Here is a 19,546-nt window from a genome sequence, read left to right as displayed (position 1 = left end):
CAAATAACAATATTCTGAAATATTCTGAAAATAGGATTTTAAAGAAAAACACTGCGACCGCTGGAGGTCCCTATTGTATTTGCTAGAATTCTTCTTACCTATTATTATTTTTACCCCCCTGAACATATACGAAAACTCAATTTTATTTAGCAAAGTTGTCAGGTCTGGTTAAAATGGGATATTCTATGCATCATATCTACAAACGTCTACAAAATCAGAAAAATGAGTCTTCCTCAATATTAGTTGTGTTCTGGGCCCTTGCTGCCAATAATCAGCAGGTACAAGTTAAAAGGAAGTCACATGACTTACAGAAAGTGAGCTGCAGGATGAAGCTCAGATGAGAAACTCTGCTGCAGTCAGACAGACGGACAAACACAGAGCCTGACTTCACTTTCACACTTTATCCAAACAGAACTTTCACAACAGGTAAGAAACTCTTATTTTTCTGTCTTTGCTTCTCATTCTGTAGATTTAAATATCTAAAATATAATAACAATAAAACTCTTGTTTAGTTTGTTTCTTGATGCAATGCAAAACGATTCACTTTAATGTACTTGAAGTCTGCACTCTGTATCTGTATTATCTAAAAACACAAAACAAGTATCCGACTCGGCATCGGCAGATACTCAATGTTAAATTACTCGGATCAGATCAGGGGCTAAAAAAAACCTGATCGGGGCATCCCTAATCCGTACAATAAACTGCAGCCACATGACGTTACCAGACTTTATTCTCAGAATGCAAAATAAAATAAATCTTCATATAGTTTATTTTTTACTTTTGAATAGCCCTTGACTAAATGACTAAAAACACACTTTTATTGATTCAGTCACCGGGTATCGATGGAAAACGTACTTTGGCGGACCAAGTAGATTTAATTTCTGACCAACTGCAGTAGAAGACGGTTGCTGGTGGATGTTTGCCAAACTTGTTTCCCATTGAGAATACTGAGTAACGTCTTCAGCTGTCTTTCACTTATTCAGAAACACTGCCTCAAACCGAGCACAGACTTAATTTCTTTATGTTCCTAGGCGAAGTAAAAAAAAACTCCATTAAACTTCTCCATTGCTCAGGGTTTACTCAAACACACACTCAGGACTTTTCTACGCTCAAAATATTTCTCGGGGAAAAGTATTTCCCCGCCATGTCCCCTAAAAGACAGACAGAGAACAATTAGATAATAAACTGGATGAAGGTTTTATTGGGCAATAGCTGCTGTCAGTGGCGGGAAAAACATGCTCCCAGACCCCTCAATCTGCCGGCCCCTGGTGCAGAAAATCAGCAGCTACAAGTTTACACAAAGTCACATGACTTACAGAAAGTGAGCTTCATCCTGTCATGTGACTTCCTGTAAACTTGTAGCTGAAAAATTTTACATGCTACTATCAAAAAATGACTAATCAGAGTTACACAATATTATTAAACTAACGAATCCCTGCAGTTTGACTATTTCTCCCTCACAGTAGCTCTATCGTTAACTCCCGTGCTCGTCTACCATGTGAACTTATTTTAGAAATAAATAAATAATCCAAAATAAAATAAGTATCTTCCTCTGATGATGGGAGGACATACAGACTTCTGTGCTGGTCCCTGCAGTGAACATCAGGGCAGCTGCAGCACTTAGCTCCAGGCTTTCAGGAACAGCCACTGCAGGGCAAACATGGCGGACAGCAGCAAAGGCAACTCTTGTCCGAGGGAGGTGGTGCTATGCTAATGAATCAGCTTCTTACGTAGAAAGGGGAGCTCAGGTCTTCTGACATAGGCAGCACACAAAAAAGGCTTCTGGCTTATAGGTTTCTTTAAATAATTTAGGTGGTCGGGGGACAGACACAGTCTCTATGGGGGTTTGGGTGGGTGACTGTTCTAAAGAAAGCGCAGAGAAGTGTGTAAGACAGCAGCTCTGCTTCCTGGTCCTAACTCTGGACTGTCAGGTTTTAGAAATAAACTTCGCCATATTCCTAGATAAGAGAGCCGCTCCGTCCAAAGTGGGATGGATGCCGTCTCTGCTAATCATAATTACACACCGACTCCACATTAATCTTAGTGACCTCCGATTGGCGTAAACGGGTGTCATAAACACTTACTGTATTTACGTTTATCTTTAGCCAGCAGTTTTAAATTTGATTCAATGTCACCCGCTCTGGCCCCAGGGATACATTTAACTATGGCCACTGGCTTCACTGACTTCACGTTTCTGACTATGGAGCTGCCAATAATCAGAGTTGGTTCCTCAGCGGGTTTGTCGCTGAGTGGGGAAAATTTATTGGAAACATGAATGGGTTGGTGGTGAACTGTGGGCTTCAGCTGTTTATTCTTCCTCCGTTCAGTCACCCACTCTCCCTGGCTTCCCAGCTGCTCGGGAACTACCGGGGGACGGCGAACAGAAGCTACCTTCGGTTGGCCCACACCAGCTACTGGGGGATATACTGTAAATAGCAAAAAGTCGCTAAAAGAAGGAAGTAGCGTTTACTGTTCACTGACAGAGCTACAGCACCAAACAGTGTACACAGAGCAGCAGGTATATCGGGAATGAGTCAGTACGCTTACCGATGCACGTCCATCTATCAGCAGATGGAGTTTACTCAAGTGTCATGGAGATGGTTTTAGTTGCACCAATTAATTCAAAGTGTCCTCTGACTTTCTTCTTTCAGACTTGATCTCAGTTGTCTGGTCTCTGGTTGGAGGATCAGAAGGACACAGAGACCTCCATCATGGCCACCGCTGACCAGCTGCTGGAGCTGATGTTCTCCTGGATTGAGCAGATGGAGGACTGTGCAGAGCAGCTGATGACTCTGGCCCAGGAGCTGGAGTCACTCAGAGAGAAATGTAATGCTGCAGAATTTAATGGAAGCAAAGTGTCAGTGTTGGGATCCTTAGCTCTGATCGGGGCCGGTGTCACTGTGTTAACAGGCGGTGCAGCTGCTCCAATTTTAGGCTTAGCAGCAGCGTTTTCAGTTCTAGGTCTTACTGTATCTCTGGTTTCTAAAATCACTGAGAGCTTCATATCCAGTGACACCATGAAAGAGGCGCAGAAGATCTGTTTGCTTGCAACCACTGATGTTTATTTATGCTAACTGTCTGTTTACTTGTTTTATTCACAGAGAGGAGGAGAGTGATGAAGAGAAGAAACCTCCTGGAACTATAAGAGTGGGGTTACTTAATGTTCGCTCAATGGAAAGAAAAACATTTGAGATCTTTAAGCTCATAATACAAAACAACCTGGACGTCTTTCTCACAACAGAGACGTGGTTAAAAAATCATCATCATCATCAATGTGTATCGTCGACCGAACCGCCCACAGCCCGAGTTCCTTACATTTCTGGATGAGTTTGAAAAGGTCTTACATTATTTCAGCTCCTACAACAGCATCATTGTGGCTGGAGATTTCAATATCCATGTCTCTAAGGAAAAGAGGGGTTTCACTGATGAGTTTGATCATATTTGGCCGATCTACAGCCTTGAGCAGCATGTACAGGTGCTAACACACAAAGAAGGTAACACTCTGGATCCGGTCCTCACCAGAAATGTTAAAATCTCTGATCTTGTTTTCCGAGATGACGGAATATCAGATCATTACACCGTATATTTCAGTGCGTGTCCGAATCCGAGTCGTTCACTCTGCAGAGCAACGAGCGGAACGCTTTTCCTCTTGCTAGCTGCGGCAGCGGACATCGCACAGCAAAGACAGTTTGGACTTCAGAACCACAATTCTGATCAGCCTGGCTTACAGGACCGCCGGCTGACCCATATAGCTCACCCGCAACTCTTCTATATCTCCATTGGACTGTCTGTAACGTACTGGACATAGACAGGTTAGATAGATTAGATTGTATATTGTGTATTTTCCTCTGTTTGCTTTTATTATATCTGGTTAATAAATGTTTGTGTTTACATATGCTGGCCTATTTAATTTCGTAGAAGAGTGAGTGATACCAACCTCTTCTATGTAGAACTCCAAAGCTCCCACTTTAGCTATTATTAATGATTTTGGTTGTAGTTATCAATTTAATTATTAATCTGACATCTGAATTAATAGTTTAGTGTATTTTTATGAGACTGATCAAAAGTCATTTTCTATTATCTTTTGATAATTCTAAATTTTGATAACCATTAATTGATTAAACTACTACAGTTAGACCACTGTAACACCCTACGACGTGGAGCCTGACAAAAGCCAGTGTCAAAGGAGAGGAAGGAGAAAACTTAAGAAAACAAGTAAACGTTGCGTGACAATTTTGATCTGATTTATGTAAAATTTTCATGTTGTGGTCTGCACGTGTTACGACGGCATGTGACACGATGAGCGCCCGTTTATCGCTGCTTGCAACTTTAATTTATATTTATGGTTTTTGCATTAATTTGAACAGCCAGGATTATTTATATCATAGTTAATAGTTATTTACAAGAATTTACACACACTTTTACAACTTTTTAGTTGATAAACTGGATAAAAGAATGAGGTAAAACCACTTTTCCTGCCGTAAATATCAGCGTAAACATTTAAATCCCAGTAAAAAAGGGAGAGAGTCATCATATGTTTAAACATTTTTATGAACGAATGGTTTCATTACACCTGATTTTAGGGCGTGCTGCCGCCTCCTCAGCCCGCCTACATCCAGCGTCCATTATAAGGTAACAATAACACGATATTCAGGTGATTTTACACTTTAAAGGTCCAGTGGGACATTAAGGAGGCTAACAGGTTTGTTTTCTTTAGTGTAAAATACAAAATTTTATTTGTACATTTCGTGGCCACCGTAGTTTCCCGCTTTAAAACAGTGGCATGAAACGAGCCTCTAAACCCCCCCCCCACACACACACACACACCCACCTAAAGTTTCTGAGTCAGCTTCTAAAATAAAGTTAAAAAGCTGAGTTTTCTTGCTAAAGACAAACAGAACTGGGTATCGGGGTCAAAGGTCGGGGTTACAACTGCCCGGTGCGGTGTGAAGGAAATGATAATCAGCGGGCGTCGAGAGAGAGACGAAGACCTTTCCATCAGAAGCTCGGCGCCGACTGTGAGCGGAATAAAGAGCAGAGCGCCATCGATCCACGCTGATTATTCCGCGAGCGTCCTCACCTGCAGACGGCAGAAACACGATGTCAGAGGATTGTTTCAATTCATGGCGTCCTGAGTCACGGGGGGCCGCGTCACCGGAGCAGATTGTTATTCTGCAGGCAAAGGAATTAAGACTCTCGGGAGGGAGAGAGAGAGAGAGAGAGAAAGGGAGAGAGATAGAGAGAGGGGGAGACAACTCGAGAGCCGAAGACGAAGGAAAACAATCAGCAGCGAGGAAGAAGAAGACATCGATTTCTGTTTCTTTTCACTCTGCAATCACTGCTGAATTAATCCAGAGTTGATTATTCTGGTTTTCACCGTCAATATCTCTTAAGATCTCCAGTCACACCGAGTCTGTCTCCCTCACCCGTCCTCTCGCCTGATCAGCTCCCCCCTTTAAATAATTGACGAGCTGACACCTTAAATCAGACGAGAGAGTGATGGTGGTATTTGTGTATTTCCCCGGGGACAGGTGGCGTCCTCGAGGTATTTATGGGAGACAAAAGGAGGTTGTTGGTCCCACCAGAGCTCCTCAAACACAATTAGATGTGTTGGTTGATATGTAGCTGGAGGTTGATGCACGGGTTAGCTTAGCTTAGCATAAAGACTGGAAACAAAGGGAAACAGCTAGCCTGGCTCAATACAGTAACAAAGTCCACCAATCAGCAGCTCATTAGTTAATGTTTTATATCTAAATCAAACTCCGGGGGTTGTTATTGTTTTGATGTAAGAGAGAAATAACTGTAATAAATCAACAGTATAATAATTAAAGGAAGTTAAAAAGAGGATTTTTCCTTCAATAAATTAGATTTTATTCTTCATGTGTCCAACTGCTCTGTGTCGTATCCGCCGTGCTCAACCTGAAGGACGCCGATCGGAGTCCGTCCTCCTCCGATATAAGAGGAGTCGATGGCGGACAGCGAGACACAAACTGTGCTGGAGGACGCCGTGTGGCAGCGGCGTCGGGCCAGAGGACATAGTTTTCCTATAGGAGGTCTAAGAGCAGATAATTAGTTGGCTGTTGGCTCGTTATCGTATCAGTGGGTTCGACTGCGTTGTTTGATCAATTCTCCTCGGGGCGAGAATAATGAGATCCCGAGGTTGTGAGGAAACTCTTCTTCCTTAAAGGGATCATCGAATAAACTGACTCAGTGACATATTTAATGGATATATTTAATATTATATTAAAAACTGCTCAATTAACCCGACTAATGAACTCAGTGACTGCTGGAAGTTTATGTAAAATTAGTGATTTAGATAAATTCAGAGCAGATTGTTTCCTGTTTAAGGAACATTTTTTTTTTTTTTTTTTCCTATAAAACCAATTTTTTTGTAGAAAAACTTAATTTATTTTTTTAATTAAAAAACATTCTTCATCAAGTAGTTTTAATTTAAAGTAATTTAAAGTGACATTGACATAATTTTGTTATATGTTAAAGCTGCATTTTATACAGATATACGTTTAATAAATCACTTTATTATATATATTATGAATGTTACACGTTAAATCCTTTATAAATACGACCTAACTAATTAATTTAAGTATTTACTGTAACAGGACGCCTCATTGGTTTTTTACTTCTTTTTACAATATTTCAGCATCACGGACAAGAAATTGTAAAAAAAAGACACGTAATATGTAACATAATGTTGTTTAATGTTTATTATTATAGCACCTGGAAAATTAAATTATTATAAATTAAAATATCCTGGAAATGTTTATCTTTTAGCCCCTCACTCAGATTGTAAACCTGAGTGCGTATTTAGTTTAAAACTCGACTGTTGGTAGGATGAACTTTACAGCAGGTTTATCAGATGTAAAGTAAATAAATACGTTAAGTTATTTCTCAATTTTGTAAGTTAAAAAATAACTTAACCCTTTAGGCGCCGGGTTTTATTTTGAAAAATACTACCCTAAATTTCAGAAGGCTCTGGCTCGAAAATGGTTTGAGATAGAGACAAAGTGTAAATTATACAAATATTGAGAATGACCTAAAGTTTATCTAGGGAGTACATTTTCCCATCTAATTTGCATATTATGACCATATTGGATTATGTAATTTCCATGAAATACCTGATATTTTGAAAGAGAGTTGAACTTATTTCATCATACTACGAGTTCGTTTATCATTTCCACTCCCACCTATGTTGGGCAAAGGGTCGTGTGTTTGTGCTTGTGTGGCAGTGCCATTGCAAAGACGCACCGTGACCATCACGCTCACTAATCGACCGACCGTCACCTCCCAGAGGTAGATTTTCCTTCAGAATCAGGGTCAGCGAAAAAGGAGACCCATCACTTCCCTAAGCGTCAACTTTTTGCGTGCCATTTTTGTTTATTCCGTCTCAATAACTCCTAAATCCAGCAATACCGCTTCAGCCTAAATGGCGCTGTGGCACACTATTTCCAGTTTCTCACCCAACAGTTTGGACGGGACTTCCTCGAACATTTTGCATTGAAGCATGATGTATTTCTGAGCTAAGGTAAGTACAGGATGTCTGCCAACTATTGGAGGGGAGTATGAACGAGATATAACACTCTATTCGGAGAAAACAGCTGTTTGATTCAGTACCCCGTCCTGTTGCAATATTGCAGAACATAAAATATGACCTGATGCAAAAACAGCAGTAAAAATTGCTCAGGAATGTTTGTTTCTGCACAGATTTACTTGAATTGGGTCGACACCATTTGTCATTTTTAAAAAGTATAGTTTTTAAAATCAAGAAGGCCTCGTGACCTCCTTATGAAGCTTTGGCGCCCCCCCGGTGGGGGCCCCGAACTCCAGGTTGGGAACCAGAGGAACAGACCTGGATTCTGGTTCAGCGTTCGTGATCCCAGAAGGATTTGTGCCTCACATTTGTCCTCACTTGCACCTACTTTGTTTACCACCACACAAACAAACCCACTGAACAGCTGGGTCTCCTTCAATCAAGGTTATGGCGGCAATCTCCCAGAATGCCGTGCAGTGCCACAACCCCCCCCTGGGCTGACGTCCAGTGTTTTTAATCTCTCCAGGAGTCAGACGCAGGGGAGCCAGTTACCATCCTGTCTGTTAGAGCTTCTCTTCAGATAACCACACTCAATTTCCCGGCCCGATGACAATCTCTGTGAGCGCCGGCAGGCCGCGGCGGAGGGAGAGATCGGGGGAAGAGATTGCCGCCGTTATGTAATTACGTTAAATGTTGCGTTTGCATAGCGAGCGGAGCGACACCGCGGGCTCGTTCTGCAGCAGCGATTTGTCCCGAAAATGAAGCTGCTGAGTTTAAAATAGACAAAATATCTGCCAACAACAATCGAACTAATTAAAACTTCTATAAACTGTAATGTGTTTATTCAAATAGCTGCAGGAGCACAACGGACCTGCTGCTCGATCTCTTACAGCTCGGATAGAAAATACTAAATATATAATAGAAAAACCCAATAAGACAATTAAAATAGCTCAATACAGAATATAATAATCTATAACATATTGATATATTGATGATAGATAAGACACAATATAATCCAGAGGGTTTTTATAGTCTTATTACGAATCAATGGAGCAATAATGTTTCTATATTACTATAATAAACATATAATATGATCTGATTATGTGATATTTTATTATAATTATTGTACAACCGTCTGCTGGGTCAGTGATTTGTCAAAACGTGTAGCCACACCCGGCGAGGAAAGGGGACTTAAATCAGTTCAACAGGGACAATTTTAAGGGATTTTTTGTCCACAACACTCATACCTGTCAAACTGTTAACATCCTGGGGGGTCGAGAACCTCCACTAGGGGTCGCTGAAGCTTTACGTAGGGGGTCGCGAGGCCTTCTTGATTTTAAGGGGTGTAAGAAAACAAAAAAAAAAAAACACACTTTAGGCCGATATCTCATCACCCTGCATTGAAAAAGTACACAGTTATAACAACCAAAGAGCTAATAGAAGAAACATTAGGGAGAAGAAAACGCTGAATTTGTCTAAAAAAGATGCTTACTAGGTCTGAATGGTTAAAAAATAAATAAAAACATGAGAATTGTGTAAAAACTTGCTAAAACTATCAGGAATTCATCCAAATTGCTTGTTTTACACAAACATCCATTCACTCTTTACAGTTTATCAGTTGCTGTTATTATTACACATTAAATATCTATAAAAAATATGTAATTTAGTCAGTGAAATATAAAAACCAAAGAGGTTGGGAACTCTACAACGAGCCGCTTCCTCTCTCCTGCTTCTCATGTCGGTAATGTCAGTAAATTCAGTGGGATTATGCAGCAAAGCCGATGAGAACCGTTCTTTCCTCAGTCTCTCGGCCTCGTGGGTCAAACTCCACAAATCCTCCTGCATTTACACCCCCCACTGTACAGATTGTACAGAGGACAGGAACCAGAACAGGTGAAGGGTTGTTGTGGATCTGCCACAGTGAACATCTGCCGTGTGGATCCTGTTGTGCTTTTAGACAGCAGCCTCCCCCACACTCACTCACTCACTCACTAAGGCCACTCCGACAAATGAGAGCTCCACGTGTTCGAGGCAATACCAGCGAGGACACGTGCACAGGAGGAAACATGAACCGCACATCGCTCTCGTTTCCTTGGCTCTGATTCCTTGACAACAACAAGAGAGAGAGAATATTTATTTTCCTCCCACGTTCGTCTCTGACCAGGAAACGTTCGAGCCGGTGGTTTACAATCATCGTTAAAACTCTTCAGAGTACAACGAGCATAAATATTCCAGCTTGTTCGTCCGTGTTACAGTTTCGAGACGGGTGCCGATTAAAATGATGAACGTCCTCTCTGGCTGCAGACGACAGATTACCCAGCATCCTCTGGTTGTAAACTGTGAGTTAGGGGCAGCGGCGCTCGTCGAGCTCGTGTAGCCGGAGAGGGACGCGACCGATTGATTGGAGTTAATCTGCGTCAAACGATTTGTGTCCGAGAAGTGACGAGAGATCGGACGAATAGTGGTTTTTAGCTTCATTTGATTCATTGGCACAGAATTTATAGATATTGATGGTCCCCAGAGGATGAATCTGACTTTGTTTATCCTCTAATGACACCAACATGTTGCCATTGCCCTTGAAATTTGGTGCAGACATTCATGTTCCCCTTCCTAAGTCCCGCCCCTTTTTGCTCTGTGCTCCAATCACAGTTGAGCTAGCCTCGGTTTAAAGACGGTTAAAAGATAAAATAGTCACATCTACGTCATGATGTCAGCTCTTATTTCCTCTTAAAATGAACGGTTGGGGTCCCCAACGACAGAGAATATTAACACTGATTATCAACAGGCTGCAGATTCACAGGCCTCAACACTGTAGATGTAAAGTAAAAGTGGGTAAATAGGACAGAATATATGTAACAGACAGAGCTTCTTAAAGTGTCTTAAACCTGCAGTCTATGTAATTGACCAGCAGGGGGCGCTAACACATCGATACCATTCAGTCTTATGGAGAAAAGAGTCGACTTCTCAGTTGATTTATGAGCTCAGTAAAAAGTTTCCTGATGAGTTTATGGTCTCAATCTCTTGTTTGAAGTAGTCTTCCATACAGCATGATGTTCCTTTAGTAAATGATGGTCCCATTTAGAGTAAGATTTAAGATTTAGAGAGATACTTTTTAATCAAATTTAGTCTTTCTTGAGGATACAGGACATCACTTTGCTTACAAACGGTCATATAAGCTGCTGTTTAGGGCAAACTGACCACATTTATTTGGCTACAGCCCATCAGTAACAGTTCAAATCAAGTAGAATTTATTATCTTCTAGAAGGTTAAAGTGTTTTATTGCAGGTACAATTAACGTCACTGTGGACGTATTTATCAACCAAAGAGACAAGAAACGTTACATACATACAGTTCAACCTTCCAACAGTCGATTTAAATAGAGGATAAAATACAAAATGTTCCAGGAAAACGTAGATTTTCTGGTATGTCTGCAGTCGCACCGTGCTAATTAGCAAATGTTTGTTGTCAGGCAAACATTCAGTCAATTGTTTTGAGCATTTTACTTTCAGAAAACTTATATTTCTGGTGGGTTAACCAACAATCCTGCTCACAAACTTAACATTGTGGCAAGAAAATGTGAATATTTTGTTATTTCTTTGTTTTATTCGTCTTTGGTGTTTAATTATTTTAAGGATTAGTTTATCAATCAGGCTGTCAAGAGTGGAACAAATCTGACCGTAATCACTATTTCATTACACTTATTTCTGTGTTTGCAGCTTTAAATAGTTAAATCCTCTCCCTCAGTGATGACCTTCCAAACAGTTTCCACGTATTAAAACCGTTTTCTGAATATGTATTACTCTTTTTTTTTGTGCTAATGTCAAATAAAAACACGTGTCTGTTGTTGGATGACACAAACTTATATAAGCGGGTTCATCCAGTTTTCTCCTTCACATGCTCCTCACGTACACAAAAAAAAAAGGCCTTCAAGGATGGCTTCAAAGTTCTCCGGCAGCCGACAGAAGACGCTGTAAAGCTGCCACAAAACAAAACAACACACCCAGAGTTCAGGTACAAGATGATGGCCGCTGGTTTTATTCACAAACACAATGTGATTCATCAAGAGCGGCTGAGTCAGAGCGAAGTGAAAGGATGCTCACAGTATTTCAGAAATGATAAAGTACAGCGGCTCAAACACAAACACAAGCTAACGTGGATTTTAGACACAGTGTTCTGGAAAGAGGATGAAAAACAACCTTTGATTAATCATTATCTAATGAGTGATACACAACATTAACTACCAGTGTTGGGCTAATTATTTTCATGAGTTATGTAACTTATTAAACAACTAAACAATTACAGCTATTTAAATTTAAATTTTTCGTTTTTCACTATTTTTTGTATAATAATTAATAATTTATTAACTAATTGACCTACTGTAAAGATCCGTTAATGTGGGTCTTATTCTACTAAATCCTACCTGACAAAAGATATCGGTAGTAGTTTAATTTAATTTATAATTTTAGCTGAGTGCACTGATAAAAAATTTATTCAGTTGCTTTTAAGAGAAATAACTATGTTTCAGTAACTTGCCCAACACTTTAAATTACAAATTTAAACATTAGTTAACAATTAAAGCAAACTAACTAGTAGCTGCTTGGTTTTTATGGGAGTTCAACAAGACTAATGCTACAACGTTAGTGTTGCAGGTATTTGGTCACAAATTAAAGTAGTGGACAGAATAAAAGTTAAGTGATCAAGTTAGTGAGGCGAATATGAATGTAACATAGCAACTCAATTACAAACGTTAACCTCAGGGTGGCGCTAGTGGAAACGTGAGAGAATCACCGAAGTCCCTACGATTCATCCTCCGGGGACCCTGAATGTCTGTAGAACGTTTTTAGTTATTAGATAGTTATTGATATTTAATTCTGGACCGCAGTTGGTGAACTGACATCGCATCCAAACGATCCACGCACACTATTCGGTTATACTTCCTCCAAAATGTATTATTATTAGTATTATATGTACTGTAAAACCTCCAATAAAAGCAGGGTCCCTAATAGACGCAGGTCTCATTTAAAAGCCCGGTGTGGCTACACGTTTTGACAAATAAATGCAGGTCTCCAATAGAGGCCTTATCTCGATGTATAAAACCTCTTAAAACCCACCGGGTCACATGCTTGAGCAAGTATTAAGTTGTTTCAATCTCCTACACAAATATAAATGTTTAAACTTCTGTCAGCATGTAAACAATGAACATCGTTAGATCAGTTATAGATTCTCCACAATTCAGTCGTTCACTATATTTTACGAAAACAATCAACAACAAAGTTAACGTTAATTCATTCTGACTTACATGGTAAACAAGAGAGGCGGAAAAAAACCTCTGAAGCATCATAATCATCATGTTAGTTATCAAATTTGCTGAACAAAACTCAAGAGAAGTAGCAGTTAGTTTAGTTTAGTGCTAAAGGAATTAAAAGCCTGTCCCAAATAGAGGCCTGTCCCTAATGAAAGCAGGGGGAGTTCAGTGATTTAAGTTTCTATGTGGAAAATATGGCAGCAGTTACTATTAAAGTAATAATTAACTAATAACCGTATAAGCCAGAAGGAAATCGGTTTGTTTTTAACTCCTCAAACAACTGAAAATACAGACATCAGATTTAAAACTTGGTGCACATGGAGTTAGTTTTTGGAGTATACAACATTTTTTACATCTCGACATATAAAATTCCCCGTTTTCCGACCAGTTTCGTCACTAATAAACTTCCATAAACAAGGCGTGAATCTTTACAAAACTTCCTGTAACCCTCCTTCAGGGCGCCGGCGGAGGTCAGGACACCAAGTAAACCCATTAGCTGAGTCTTAACAGCTCACAGTCAGACGCTGGATATTCATCTTAAACGGCAAAAATCAAAGCCAGAGGATTAAAAGCTGCCTTCTACCCTTTCTTCATATTCTTATTTATTTATATCCACAGAGAGGGAGGCAGTTCACTTTGAACTAAACTTCTAAGGGATGTTTTTTATGTAGTCACCTTTTTTTTGACGCTCGCTGTCGCATGACGGGAGATAATTATTAGTTATTAATTATAAGTTTCTTCAGGTTCACCTGTGCTGAAAGAGATGCTTCATCATCTGGATAGAAGAACTAAAGGAAAATGAATAATTATTGACATTTTCAGTGACCATATGTTAAATATGACTTTATGATATTTTAATTTCATACTCATGAAGCCACAGTTGCTACGACTGTCAGAGGTTATATTATTATAGGAGCAAACTACTATTAACTATGTAAAGTTTAAGTTAGAGTGAAGACTAAGCTAATGTTATCGCCGTGAGTTGGTTGGAAATATGTAATGAAATGTTAAAATGAAAGAAATAATTTTAAATATGCTCCTAATGGCTACATGATAAAAACATTACGAACGTTACAGTTTAAAGGTTATCCGGATCCCTAAAGATAGTAGTTCAGCTAACGTTTGCAGTTTGCTTCAAACACTCTTTAATTTATTACACTTTTTATTTTGTATTTTGAGGAAGGTGTAAAAAAGAAACCACCCAAACTCTTTATACTATCTCTCAAACTTTAGCCACCACCAACACTTCAGGAAGCGTTTAACTAACGTTTACTTACCAACAAATTCAGGATGTTTCACCTCTAGCTTTAATTACTACGAGGTATGAAACGTGTTCCTGACCAGCACAGTCCTGTTTGTACAAATTAAGATCTGGCGTTGGCCGTGGACGCCAGATCTTCCCCACACGGCGAGAAACAACAACAGCAGGCGAGCATCCTTTCAAACATGATAATTTAATAATGATTCCTCGTCCTTTTGGTACGGCGAGCGTGCCAAGTGCAGTTTCTTGGCACCAAACTAGTTGATTTCTGGTTATTAAACATGAAAGCTTCCACACGGCGACCTCTCGCTGCCATTTCGGGGGCCCTGCCAACGCCAACTGGCGCCAAAGCCCGCTGACATTTTCTCCCGGTGACGTTCAGAATCAGAAAGAAACAGAAATTTAAGACTCTATTTATTTATCTACTTGATCACAACTCCACAGGAGCTGCAGTCTGAGCTCCCCGAAAAACAAACAGCCAATCCGTCTCTGTGAGTGAATTTAGTTATATTGGATTTATAAGGCAAGAAAAATACTGTCATTAGTCTCACTGTCAGGAATAATTCAGCCTTTTGTCTCGGTCCTGCTGCTCTACAGCTGCAGGCAGTAATTTATGCAGAAACATAATGGCCTCGTGAAATACACTGGATGCTCCCGGAGCACCTAAACAACACAGGGAGCGAATTTACATCAATTTACATCACGGTGAAAGAGCACCAAAGATATTCTGACAGGATGTTTTATTCTTGTACAGTCGATTGTTGTTGGGTTGAAAACGAAGAATTGATTGGAAATATCTTTCAATTACGTCTTTCTGCTACTGATAATAATCTAAAATGAGTCAACTATTGTATGTTTCGTTATTTAATTAGAGGATTCATTTGAGAAATGTATGACTTTTATTTGACAGAATTGGAATTATTTGTTTCTATTTTGAAAAGCCTTCGTCCCTCCGATGCCCAGATACATAAAACATGAAGAAGTGCCGTCTATGGTGCGTTTCTACTGGAGAAAACACGATAAAATGTTCCTTTTTTAACGTACGTTTTGTCGCAATACAAACAATAAGTGTACAAAACCTTTTAAAACTAGCTGAATTCATTGAATTAATATAAGATGTAACTCTAATTTGTTCGTACACACTCTAGTTCTTTGATCCACTTTGTTTGTTTACGGTTTTGTTCCCCGAAGTCGGTCCCGAGCACCTCCTTCCCAATGACATCACGCAGAAAGGCGGAAAACTCTGATTATTCGGGGACCAACACGAAGTTTGTCATTGCTATCGCTGCGATAGTCATGACAATAATTTCACGTTTTACATTTTTTGGGGGATTTTAATGTTTAAAATACCCGATTGAGAAACATCGCATTGCGTGTTGCGATGTTTCTGGGCACTTATTTGCAATTAAATAGCGTGAGAAAGTGAAAATTGCAATAATAGTTGCGATTTCTTTTTTAAATTTATAATAATGCCTCTAACACTTTGTGATTTATATACAAATAAATAAAAATAAAAATAAATAATCTAACTCAGTTTTGTAAGTTAAAGCAAACGTTCCTAATTAAGTAAATAAAAAATATAAAAGTAACACGGTGTCACTAAAACTTACGAGACTTCCCAGTTTGAAAGGATTACCTCATTAGCTACGTGCTAGGCTAGATTGATTAACTAGCTAGTTAGCTTTTTGTGTTTATTTTTTAGACGTCGTTAACTAACAAACTATTGATTGATTAGCTACTTGATCAAGATTGTTTTTCTAACTTAGAATATTGAGTTAGTTTAACTTAAAATATTAAAAATATTGTTTATATTAAAAAGTTTGAGTTTAATTATTTTATCGTTCATATTGAGCTCAGAATAAAACAATAAAGTTAAATAAAGACAGAAAATAAAGAGGATGTCGGTGATATTCGATGCTCTGAGAGCTGTGCCGTCCTCTGGATGGTGATAAAGGAGTCCGCCTCCAGCTGGCAGTTGGAGGCCGGGAATGACAAAAGGCCCCGACCGGCCTGCTCGCCAGTCCGACCACGCACGGCCGAGAACTCCCACCGAGGTCTGACCGGCCTGAACAACGAGACGCTGCAGCAGAAAACAAGAAGAGTGAACACAGGACGGGAATACGAAACGAGAGGAAGCCTGAGATCCACTTAAAGTCTCTATTTCAGCAGGTTTTAGTCCATAAATCACGTACAGTAATTCTTATATATTCAGTTTTTGGTGCTGGTTCCCGTTTTAATTTCAGCCTGGATATTTATGTATTCCATCAAAGAGAAAGAGAAACTGTGTCACTGCAGCATGAAATCACCGTAATTAATACCAGAGAACATAAGCAGGGAAGTAGTAAACAGTTTCAGAATATTATGTTAAATTTAAATGTATTCGTGGCAGTTATGCAAAGAAAAAGTAGGCTAATGGATTTACAGCATCATTAGAGCGAGCAGAGAGAAATAAAACACGGTTACATGGCCCTCTAATCACGTCCTTCTGCTGTTACATCATATTATATCATATGTTACATATTATATTATATCATATGTTATATATATTATATCATATGTTATATATTATATTATATCTGCATCAGTGTGTGAAATCAGGTCGGTTGGATTCAGGTTACGTGTCGCTCACACTGTTAGCACAACATGATAACACATATAATAAGACATATATTTATAGTCTGATGGATGCAGACGACCTGATTTCATATTTCACACCACACACTGATGCAGATATAATATACAATATATAATACATGATATATAATATATATTATATAATGTATATTCAGCAGCAGTGTCAGCTATGTGAACATTTTTATAAAGTATGTAGCTACATAAAGATTACATTTTTAATATAAAGCTTCTTCTAAACTCCAAAACAATTATATATATATATATATTAAAAAGCACAGAAATCTAATAGATACTTTTATTAAACATTTAAAGTACTTAAGGATTCAGTTAGATAACAGATTGTTTAGTAAACTCAGGTTTTACAGTGTTTAACTTATTAAATTATTCCCCTTAATTGTTAACTTCTTTATTTCCCATAGTCTCGTTTTCTTCCACTGTGCCTACCTTTAAGTGAGGAACTGATTATTATTTAATTGGTTTGTACAACAAAATTAGATTCTTTTACCGAAACAGAGCTTGTTTATCCTTATAAAACATTAAAAACATTAAAAACATTATCCACTGTACTGTAAAGTAAACAAACTAAAATTTTTATGTTTAGCTGACAAAAGAAAGCTTGATATTTAATCTTTTTATCTCGCATTATGATGTAGTATTTAATCATTTTGGTATTTTAGTATTCAGATTTGTTCTTCTAATTTCACATTTTGTCTTCGTATCTCTTGATTTTGGTGTTTTAGTATTCAGATTTGTTGAAATATTTGAAAAGGTTTGATCTTTTAAATTTACATTTTTTAAATGTTAAGCTCATTATGAGCTTCCGTAGAATTCCCATGTTAATATTACTTACTATCTCATAACTTTTCATCTTTTAATTATGTCTTATTGTCACATATTGTCTTAGTATCTCATAGTTTTGATGTTTTAGTATTCAGATTTGTTGAAAATCTAAAAATTTATTGATTTTTCCCCCCCATCAGTTTTCAAAATTTTCAGGCCCTAATGAGCTTCCATAGAATACTCACATGAATGTTACTATCTCATCATTTTTCATCCTTCAATTATGTCGTACTTCTTCCATATTTTGTATAAATATCTCATGACTTTGGCGTTTAAGTATTTAGATTTATATATAAAAAGTTTTTTTTTATTTAAATATTTTTCAGGCCCTAATGAGCTTCCGTAGTTATCATATGATTAAAAACAAAATAGAAAAAAGAGATAGTAAGTAATATTTGTCATAATATTTCATATTTTGTCCTATCTTATAATTTTGGTATCTTAAAATTCATGTTTTTTCCTTATATAGTTTCTTGGCAGTAATGAACTTCCATATTAAAACATACAATAACATCTGTTGTGAGCAGCCTGGTTTCTTTAGATGAGTAAAAGTGATAATACTTGACTATAAAGATACTACAATCAACAGTCCTGCATTAATAAAGTTAAAGTGTAATTAACAGATTTAGATCTACGTCACTGTCCTGGTTTTTATACGTTGTGGCATCAAGGTCGAGTCTGTCGCCTCCGAACTGCAGAAAAAGCTGAGAAAAGATGAACGGATGCAGGTTTTTAATGATGTTTGTGATGTTACGGATGTTTGTTGTGAATATTTATGAGGCGACTCAGTGAATAAACTTAATAAACTTTGACTTTTGCATTTTAATTTTCAACAGCTAATAAAGTAAAGAGAGTAAAAGCACAGTAATGTAAAAATATTCCTTTATAAGTGAAACAATAATATTATATATAACATTATTAGTGACTGAATACTGTAAACATACATTCAGCTGCACATTTTACTGTTTTAAGTTACATTTCAGTAAATAAATACAGTTTATATTCAGATTTTAGGTATAAATATAAACTGTCTACAGCTGAAGATCATATTTAGATCAATATTTAGCTTTTTATGTGTTATTAAATGTCGTAAACAACAACAAAATCTACAATAAATAGTTTAATAGAACAGTAAAATCCTAAAATTTACATTAATGCACGAGTATTACTTTATAAACCTATTTTTACATTGTAGTATTAACATACACATATTCACCATTATAGTTGCTTATTAACGTGAATATTAGCAGCATTTTGGCTCTTTATTAGTCATTATAAAGCAGTTATTAATGTCTTATTCTGCATATTCTACAAATACTAAGACTTTCCCCTCAATAAACTCCTAATTACTGCTTATTGATAGTGAGGAAGGACATGAATTATGATATTAACACGCTCAGTTTGGGCTTTATAAGGTGGTAGAATCACAGATTTAATCATTCTCCCTTAATAACAGTTAATAAATATGATCTATTCTTATGAAACAAAACACAAACAAGTGTTAATAGCGACCAAATAACTCTAAATTACATCTTTCTAACTCAGAATATGTTCCCCATTATAAAGTCTTGCTCATAAGACCTTCAAATTAAACTGTGATCATTTATTATCTATTAGTTATGACTACAATAACTCAAATAAACAGTAATTAGAACTTAGTTAATACATAGTATTTGTAGAATAAGCAGTTAGTGGTGAATATGTACCCTAATAAAGACCGCAGCTGATAATGTGGCTGTAGGAACAGACCGCCACCTGGTGGACAGGAGAGGAAACAACATTTATTTTATGAAACTGTGAAAACTTTTTCTTTGGTTTGTTTCTGTGAGCTTTAATGAGCTCAAACAAACAAACAAACAAACAAAAGAAGAAACAAGTGTCTGCGTTTGGGTCTTTGATCCTAAATCCTGATCAATCAGTGACTGTGTGAAAGGTCCCGTTACTACGGCAACCGGTCAAC

General features: G+C 37.9%; 1 long non-coding RNA gene across 1 annotated transcript; it reads left to right on the top strand.

The window, feature by feature from the left end:
• On the top strand, positions 1–3,895 carry LOC127357154 (uncharacterized). The gene is made up of 3 exons (XR_007882138.1): positions 1–426; positions 2,652–2,826; positions 3,102–3,895. It is a non-coding gene; the product is annotated as an uncharacterized LOC127357154 (long non-coding RNA).
• Positions 3,896–19,546: the final 15,651 nt, after the last annotated feature.

Source organism: Dicentrarchus labrax, unplaced genomic scaffold, assembly GCF_905237075.1.
Source record: "Dicentrarchus labrax unplaced genomic scaffold, dlabrax2021, whole genome shotgun sequence".
NCBI lineage: Eukaryota > Metazoa > Chordata > Actinopteri > Moronidae > Dicentrarchus > Dicentrarchus labrax.
The sequence above is the reverse complement of the archived record's forward strand: the minus strand, read 5'-3'. Positions and strand labels throughout refer to the sequence as shown.